General features: G+C 45.9%; 1 long non-coding RNA gene across 1 annotated transcript; it reads left to right on the forward strand.

Moving 5' to 3' along the window:
* The first annotated feature begins 419 nt into the window (after positions 1 to 419).
* On the forward strand, positions 420 to 9,507 carry LOC137543941 (uncharacterized). The gene is made up of 3 exons (XR_011025669.1): positions 420 to 920; positions 4,052 to 4,132; positions 9,245 to 9,507. It is a non-coding gene; the product is annotated as an uncharacterized lncRNA (long non-coding RNA).
* Positions 9,508 to 9,843: the final 336 nt, after the last annotated feature.

The following is a 9,843-nucleotide window of genomic DNA, read 5'->3' on the forward strand; positions in this document are numbered from 1 at the left end:
TTCTGTTTTAAGAAAGCAAACTTTTGTTTTTCTCATCTCAAAAAGTTGGGAGGTATGCAGTTCTGTTACCATGTCTACATAGTTACAGGCATGATTTCGACTGCTAGGGTGCCTGTTGCTTTATTTTAGCACTGCCAGCAAGTGTAGCAGTCAATTACCCCAGACAGACAATTTGAATGTACCACTTAGTGATGGGTCGTTCGTGAACGAGCCGGCTCTAAGAGCGGCTCTTTGCTGTGAACGACAAGAGCCGGCTCTCAGTTTTTAAAGAGCCGATGCCTCAGCCGCCCCACACAGCTCTGATTTGCTGTGTAATAAAGGGCGCTGAGGCATGCTGGGAGATGTAGTCCTGTAGTTGCAGCTTGTAGGAGTGTATGGGGCAGAGCAGAGCAGTAGCAGGAGGGATTGGGGCAGTCAGCGAAGCAGTCTGGAGTTGTCATGAAGACGGGGGCGGGGCTTTTACTCCGATTCTGAGTGGCGTCCAGTGATATTTAATGAAGAGCCGATTGAGAGCCGTAAGAGCCGGCTCTTTGATGGGAGCCGATTCAGAAGAGCCGATTCTCCGAGAAGAGCCGGAATTCCCTAGCAAACAACTCAATCGGTCGGAAACGTATAGCGCTAGTAACTCCCACTTCCTGCTTCTCATCGACATCACTTCCCGCACCTTTCACGTGATGGGAATGAGCTGCTGCAGTCGGGATGTGTAAGAGTTATAGCTTGGTACGGGCTGTGTGAGCGGCGGCAGTAATGGCGGCAGAGCCGCTGGCCTCGGGGAGTCACCTCTCTATGTTGCCCCATATGCACCCGGTGCTGAAAGCCTTTGTGTGCGGCACCCTTAGCGGAACCTGCTCCACACTCCTCTTCCAGCCGCTAGATCTACTGAAAACTCGTCTACAAACACAGCAGCTGTCATCAACGGGGTAAATATGTCAGATCATGTGTCAGCTACAGTCTGGTCTGTGTGGATAAGTTGGACGCTGCATTTCTGGGTCTTATCTCTGCGTGTATAACACAGGAAAGAGAAGTCACTGTACACCAGTGTGGGGAGCTTGTAGCGGAGGACTGATAGCAACGCAAGCAGGTGTGCCGTAGTTTGGTGGCTGCTGTTCTGTCAGATCTTTATTATGAAATTCAAACTGAAATAAAGTATTGAGGCGGTTTCTAAATAGCGCACTAGGCGGAGATCTCACTTTGCTACTTCTGTTTTAGCAGGGTAAAAAAACAGTTGATGAAGACCTGGAATTTATCCACAGAAGTTGAATGTTGCATGCCATGGAGACCATGCACTGATCAGCAGCAGCAGACAGCTGTGCCAGTTCTTATCTTTCTTTGATTTAGGGCCCTTTTCCAGGAGCAGTTGATAGTCAGTGAAAAGACTATTTAAAGTGAACCTAAACCGTAGTGAATAAAAAGTTTCACTTGCCTGAGGCTTCTACCAGCCATGCGCCTGAGCAAGGATCTTCCATTCCCCTGCAGCCGCTTAGTTATGATTCTGCCAACTGATCAATTGGTGAGCCAGGCTGTGTGCATTCTTGTACGAGTTCACATCGGGAGAGCGTCTTGTGCAGGTGCAGTAAGTGAAAACCTCGTACTGCGCAGGATGCTTTCGCTGCCGTGAACACATACGAGGATGCTCATGGCCCGGGCTGCAAAGGCGTAGTGGACCGCCAACTGATCAGTTGGCAGAATCTAAACTAAGCAGCGGTGGGGAGCGAAGGATCGTTGAGGATCGGCACAGGACTGCTGTGGGTGCTTTTAGAAGCTCCAGGTAAGTGAAACTTTTTATTCACTATGGTTTAGGTCCTTTCACAAGCGGCTAAACTGCAAGCTCGGCAAGCAATTCAGTGTTCTCCCCAGAATTTTTTTTCAGCCGGGTGGCATGAAAAAGTAGCCGGGTGGCATGAAAAAGTAGCCGGGTGGGGCTAGTTGAAAATGCAGGGCAACTGTGCTTACAGCATAGGAGGAGGTGAGCCGATGACAGCCGGGTGGTCACCAAATCTAGCCGGGTGGAGCACCCGGCTAAAAGAGCCTGGGGAGAACACTGCAATTGCCAGGCAGCTGCAAGCAGCCTTTTCAGCAGTGGGAGGTCATCAACTCTGCTGAAAAGATCAGAATAAGGTGAATTGTCACCATTGTCCTCTCTGAACCTCTTTTTGCTTGTTCACTGCAATGCCCAGATTTGTCTTGAATGCTGCATAGCATTCAACGTTACTGTCTTCTGCCTGGACAGTTGGGGAAAAATTGGCACAGACGTCTAAGTATTGGTGCTGATTCCTGGCTGGCCAGCTGGAGAACAGAAGGGATATCCAGAGGCTGCAAGGCACTCACTGCTGCAGAACAACAGTGGCATGAATGTTATAGTGAGACCCTATCACCCGTTTGAGTAACTTTGAATGCTATGCAGCTCAGCTATGGCCAGATCAGCACTGCCAATGGAATGGAGCAACTGATTCAGGGTGAATCTCAAAAAGCTGAATATAAGTATACACTTATATTCAAGTATATACACTTTTTCAGCTTGCACTGTTCTGCTAGATCAGAGTTTCTCAACATTTTATTGGCATGTACCCCTTTTAAAACCCTGTACTCACTAAGTACCCCTTAGCATAGTAAACATTATCACAAGTACCCCTTGACAAATATATATTTAATCGTAGTACATAATTAGTTCTAAACAATTTTTAAGCATTTACTATTGCTTTTAATTAGCTAAAGCACTAATTTGGTGGTGTTTAAATAAGATTTATAATTTTCTAAAACTCCAAATTTGTTATTCTTGGTTAATTATATCAAGCCCGAGTACCCCCTGGAACCATCAGAAGTACCCCCTGGGGTATGCGTACCACACGTTGAGAACCTAGGTGCTAGATGGCTTAATGCATAACTACCCACTGAATATATCTGACAAGAGACTGTCAGAGTTGTTTTTGTGGCCACGCATTAAGCCTGAGTGGCTTTGTTCTACTGCACAAGCACGACTGTACTTGGGTAGTGCGGCTATGCTCATACGTGAAAGGGAGTGTGGACGCATATTATAAGGGTGTCCTGGTCAGTGGTGGAGAGGGGTCGTGAATGACATGGGAAGCATCTGGACCATCCAGAGGCTTCCCTCTTCTTAGGTAATCCCCAACCACAGCAGGATAGCCGAGGGGAAAATTAAAGTTTTACTTACCTGGGGATTTTTCCAGCCCCTAGACGTTTAGCAGTGCTGTTCTGTTGTCCTCCAAGGTGCTGCTGTCACCTCGTAAGTTTGCAGACCCTTGGCTGGGTTGCGTCCTCCTACGCAGGTGCGCCTCTTATGATCGCACTCCTGGGGCTGGGAGCGTTCTGCAGTTGCACAGTCCACAAAGACTTGAACTGTACAAGTGCAGAATGCTTCTGGCCATGGGAGCGCGATTAGGAGTGGTGCACCTGTCCAGAAGTCTGTGACCCCGCTGGAGATTGATGATCGTTATGGATGTGTCACCCTGGAGTACAATGGAAATGCACCGCTGGACCAGATATACTTCTAGGGGCTGGAAGAAGCCCCAGGTAAGTAAAGCATAATCATTTTTTTCCCTTGGATATGCTTTAGGGCTGTTTTACGCTTAAGTGCTGATTTGTATTTCATTTTGGCCAATTGGAAGCGACTCAATGCATTAAGTGTAAAAGGGTCCTAAAGGTATGCTTTGAAGGCCTGGGTACTATTGCATTGCTGGATAGATTTAAGCAACACATTATCAGTGTGCAATATGCAGGGGCAGTGTGTAATAGGCAGGGGCGTCAGACCGTTTGTAGACAGCAGTGTTTGATGTGCAAATTTATGCGCAGTAGTGTGTTCTGACAACACACAGCTGCATACATTTCTGTGTGTAATACAGCACTGTTCTATTCAATGTAGTTGAATGGGGTCAGCTCTGCAGTGGAGAACAATGCAGATCAGGCCTGGATTTACATCACAGGAGCCTATAGGCACAGATGTCCTGGCACCCTTGACTTTGCCCTCCATGAACCTACAACCTCCCGCCAAACTGAACAGCATCTTCTCCCTTACTTCCTTTGCCCAACATAGGTAGCTACTGGTGCCGCCAAGTATTAGGTAGAGATGACCTCGACTGAAGAGAAATCTGGTCAGTAGAATGCCAAGAGACAAGTGAGTAACCTCTCATTTATACTTAGCTCAGGACTCTGCATAGGGAATGAGGGAGGGAAACACTCGGGGAGCAGAGTGAGCCGCCTTTCTATAATATGGTGCCTGTAGGCATGTGCCTACAGTGCCTTATGGTAAATACGGCCTTGATGCAGATGCTGTGTGTTAGATTTCTGACCTATCCAGTCCCTTTTTTTTTTTTTTAACAGAAAATTGATAGAAAGTTATTGATTAGTTGAAAGTATAGCAGATTTAACCAAAATAATTGTTTGGTGAAAATCAGTTGTGTGTGGCCAGCTTTAAATATTTGTCTTCCCATCCAAAGCCTCGTATGCACGTACTAGGCATGTCACCCGGCAGGGATTGGGCTCGGATCCCTTAGGTGACATTGCAGTGCCAAGGATGTACAGACTTAAAATTAGTCTATAGGCTAGCATCATGTTCTGTTGCTCTGGGGGGGGGGGGGGGGGAGAGATGGAGTATCACAATTGTGAAGACAAGCAGGAGCTCGGTGAGTGGGGAGAACAATGCTCTTGGCTGTGGTGGCTCAGGGGGGTTTGGGGGCTGCTGTACACTTGCTGGATTCTCCGCAGAGTCTGTCATTCTTATTCGCCTTGGCCGAGTTTTGTCTTGCACGCAGGTGTCAAACTCCTTTAGGGATTGTTCCCACTGCAAGCAGTCTCGGCTTTTTTTTGCCCGTGTGGTTTTTAAAAACAACCCCCGACCGTGTGGACAATGAATGTCTATGAGAAGGTTCATATCAGTGCGGGTCGTGCACTGTGCAGCTAGCAAAGTGGTGCGTGTACCATTTTTGAGGCGATACCACCTCAATGGAAAGTATAGGAGAAACACAAAATGCTCACAAAATCGCTTTTTAAAAATAAATACATTGTATTTATTCTTTTCCGGGTCAAAGAGTTCACTTCCTGACTTGCGTCGGAGTGAATTACAAAACCGCTTGGAAAAAACGCTTAGAAAACCGCTAAGCACAAAAAGAATCGCCCACCCAAGCGACCGGAATCGGGAAAAGACGCCTCAAAAAACAGCCCAACGCGGACAGACGCGAGACGAACGCAATGTGATCAAGGCCTTAAAGAATTTTATTCTTTTGCCCAAAGTGTCAATATTTTGTATGACCACCATTATTTTCCAACACTGCCCTAACTCTCTTGGGCATGGAGTTCACTAGAGTTTCAAAGGTTGCCAATTGAATCCTTTTCCACTCCTCCATGATGAAGCTGGTGGATATTAGACACGTTGCGCTCCTCCATCTTCTGTTTGAGGATGCCCTACAGATGCTCTATAGCAGAGTTCCCCAACTCTGTCCTCAAGGCCCACCAACAGTGCATGTTTTTCAGAAAACCACAAACATTCACAAGTGAGTTAGTGTCTCGGCAGAGCTGATTAACCTCCTTAGCGGTAACCCCGTGCTGGACACGGGGTAAGCCGCCGGAGGGTGCCGCTCAGGCCCTGCTGGGCCGATTTACATAATTTTTTTTTTGCTGGACGCAGCTAGCACTTTACTAGCTGCGCCAGCACACTGATCGCCGCCGGCCCGCACCTGATCGCCGCTATCTGTTGCGGCGCGCGGGCCCCCCCAGACCCCGTGCGCTGCCTGGCCGATCAGTGCCAGGCAGCGCCGAGGGGTGGATCGGGACTCCCAATGACGTCATCCCGCCCTGTCGCCATGGTGACGGGGGAAGCCCTCCAGGAAATCCCGTTCTTTGAACGGGATTTCCTGATCGGAGATCGCCGAAGGCGATCGAAGCGGGGGGATGCCGCTGAGCAGCGGCTATCATGTAGCGAGCCCTGGGCTCGCTACATGATTTAAAAAAAAAAAAAAAACTGCTGCGCTACCCCCTGGCGGAATTTTTCATACCGCCAGGGGGGTTAACTACCTCTGTGGATTTCCACAAAATGTGCACTGTTGGTGGGCCTTGAGGACAGGGTTGGGGAACACTGCTCTATAGGGTTTAGGTCTGGAGACCTGCTTGGCCAGTCCAGCTCCTTCACCCTTAGTTTCTTTAGTAGGGCAGTGGTCCTCTAGGGGGTGTGTTTGGTGCCGTTACCATTTTGGAAAACTGCCCTGGGGCCCAGTTTCAGAAGGGAGGGGATTGTGCCCTGCTTCAGTATGAACACGTTGGCATTCATGGGTTCCTCATTGAACTGTAGCTGCCTAGTGCCGGCAGCACTAATGCAGCCTCAAGCCATGACACGTCCACAATTATGCTTGACTGTAGGCAAGACACACTTGTCTTTGTACTCTTCACCCGTTGATACTATCTGAACCAAATAAGTTTATCTTGGTCTCATAAGACCACAGGACATGGATCCAGTAATCCATGTCCTTAGTCTGCTTGTCTTAAAGGAGTTCTTTCGCGAATGAGGAAAAAATAAAGTAGTTTATGCATAAACTATAAAACATCCTTCTAAAATAGTGTAAAAAGTAAAAAAAAAATGAATGGTTTCATCAATACAACATTTAATGTAAATAGTGACAGATGATGGACTGGGAGGCTAATCCAATTGTTAAGAGTGTTTTGTTTTTTTTACTTTCATTTCACAACCATAACTGCTGCCTATGTAGTTTTCGGTGGTATAACCCACTTCTAGCAGGAATCGCCGTCATCCGTCACGATTTACATTACATGTTGTATTGAGGAAACCATTCATTTTTTTTTAAAACTTTCTTACACTATTTTAGAAGGATGTTTAATAGTTTATGCATGAACCACTTTTTTTATCTTTTTCCTCATTCGCGAAAGAACCCCTTTAAACTGCAAGCTTTTTTGTGCATCATATCTAGAAGAGGCTTCCCTCTGGGATGGCATCCATGCAGATGAATTTGATGCAGTGTTCAGCATATGGTCTGAGCACTGACAGGCAGACCCACCACTCTTCATCTTTTGCATCAATGCTGTCAGAACTTGTATGTCTATTTGCAAAAGACACTCCTGATCTTCATTCACACCTGAGACCTTGCAACACTGTTTTCACATGGCTTCGGGGAAGGAAACTGAGCAGAATTTTGACATTCTTTACTTAGGGGAGTACTCACGTTTTTCGCTAGATGTTTAAACATTAATGGCTTTGTCATGTTGTTTTGACAGGACAACAAATTTTACACTGTTATACAAGCTGTACACAGACTATTGTACATTGTATTAAAGTGTTGTCCATGTAAAGATATGCTGTAATTAAATATTTACAAAAATGTAAGCGGTGTACTATTGGGAGATGTTGTGTTTATAGTTTTTTGTCCTGTTACTACAATTTTATGTGATGGCAATGATGATGTGGCCATCTGTTTTCAGGTCTGCGACAATCTCTTAACCTCCATAGCAGTAACCCCAGTCAGGCTCGGGTCGGAAATGCTGGATCCATAGCAGGTGTGAAATGTGTAGGGCTGCCCCAGGCCTATCTAGCAGTATGATTTTTTATTTTTTTTTAGGGACTAAAAGTTTGTGAAAAATGTGCACCGCTTTTAGACAATAAAATTTGGAAGTAATCATACCGCCAGGGCGGTTAAAAAGTCGGGTCAGTCAAGAGTTTTCACCAGTGAACTTAGTAACTGGTCATACTCGCCAAGCCTGGATGGCAGGCTGAGCGTGAGCAATCTTTGGTGTTATCCACAATACCTCGCTATCAGTACAAACATGGGTGCCTGGGGTTAGGGTCTCCTAGGGTCAGTGGTCAGAGGCAGGTGAGGGTAGTGAAAATAACTTTCATGCAGGCCAAACTGATAATAAAAGGCTCTCCTTTATCTGGTCAGACAGTGCTACAACTGTAAAGAACACTGCCAGAGAGCATTAGCAGAAGGATTTGTGAACAGGAGAAATCATGCAGCAGGAGGAATCTCACAATGCCTTCTTTATAAGCACTGTAATGCTTTTACGTGCTATTTAAATGCTATTAGAAAATGCTGTTTATATGCTAGACAGTTCTTGGCCGAGCAGCTGCCTCTGCCAAGAATCTAACATGTACAGCGGCCGCTGGGCCTTAGACCTCCCCAATGTGTTGCATAGAGATCAGGAGTGACAGATCATCTTGGCCAAGCGTAGGCCATGGGCAATTTTTCTCCTCTCTGTGCCTCCCACTGCTTTGTTTCGTGCATTGCCCCCTCCCCTCCTGCAGCAGCAGTACGCGTTGCCAGCCTCTAGGCTAGCGATGGGTCTGTACAGCACTAAGCCCAGAACTCTCTTGAGGGATGAAGTCCAGATTTTTTATTTGTTAAACTTGTTTATGAATGTAGCAACATCTGGAGTATGACCAATGTGAAATCTGGAGCTTTTAAAGGGATACTTCAGTCACCTGAAAAACTTGGTTTCACTTACCTGGGGCTTCTACCAGTCCCTTGAAGCCATCATGTGCCCGTGCAGCCACTCACTGATACTCCGGTCCCCCGCCACGGGTTCGTTTTGTTTTCGCTGACTCTGAGTCGTCAGGCACTATGCCTGCGCAGCCCTGGCAACGCATATCCTTGCTTGCGTTGCCATCCGCAATAGTGTCCTGCGTGAAAAAGAAACTAAGCTGCAGTAGAACAGAGGATTATAGAGGACCGGTATGGGCACAGGATGGCTGCAGGGGGCTGGTAGAAGCCCTAGGTAAGTGAAACCATTTTTTTTTCAGGTGACTTAAAGGATACCAGAACTGACGTGACATGAGATAGACATGTGTGTGTACAGTGCCTAGCACACAAATAACTATGCTGTGTTCCTTTTTTTCTTTCTCTGCCTGAAAGAGTTAAATATCAGGTATCTAAGTGGCTGACTCTGTCCTGACTCAGACAGGAAGTGACTACAGTGTGACCCTTAATGATAAGAAATTCCAACTATAAAGCACTTTCCTAGCAGAAAATGGCTTCTGAGAGCAAGAAAGTGAGTCACACTGTAGTCACTTCCTGTCTGAGTCACTTACATACCTGATATTTAACTGTTTCAGGCAGAGAAAGAAAAAAAAGGAACACCGCATAGTTATTTGTGTGCTAGGCACTGTACATACACATGTCTATCTCATGTCACATGTCAGTTCAGGTATCCTTTAAGGATACCTTAAATGTTATTTTAGTGTGCTTACAATACATATTGTTTGAACTGTAGTTCTGCTTCTCTCTAGGAACCGCGTTGGAATGTTCCATCTTTTTGTCAAAGTAATTCGTAATGAAAATATTCTTGGACTATGGAAAGGAGTTTCTCCGGTAAATAAGTGTGTGTGTGCGCGTGCGTGCGTACCACCTTTGATCCAAGATTATATGTACTACCTGTACACTAGAGAAATTTGCACCTCTCCCATTGGCCATGTTTTTGTAGTTTGCGGCATTTAAAGAGAACCTGAACCGAGTAAAATTATTTAAAATAAACGCATTATGTACTTGCAAATTTGCATTGCTATCAATTCCTCTCAGAAGCTCACAATTTGCTTCTAATAATGATTCCTTCCAGTTCTGATAATATTTTGTCAGAACTGAACTATATCAGTTACTGTCAGTTATGTATCAGTTGCTATCAGTTACAACTGAAAGGACAACTGATGTGCAAGCAGGGCTGTGGAGTCGGAGTCGTGGAGTCGGAGTCATGGAGTTGGGCAATTTTGGGTGCCTGGAGTCGGGAAAAAATGCACCGGCTCCGACTCCTAATGAATTTGTAACTGTAATTTAAATAGAAAATATGATAAAATGTTCTATTTCTCAGATAATAGTCATTAAAAATAATGTA

The sequence above is a fragment of the Hyperolius riggenbachi genome, unplaced genomic scaffold (genome assembly GCF_040937935.1).
Source record: "Hyperolius riggenbachi isolate aHypRig1 unplaced genomic scaffold, aHypRig1.pri scaffold_581, whole genome shotgun sequence".
NCBI lineage: Eukaryota > Metazoa > Chordata > Amphibia > Anura > Hyperoliidae > Hyperolius > Hyperolius riggenbachi.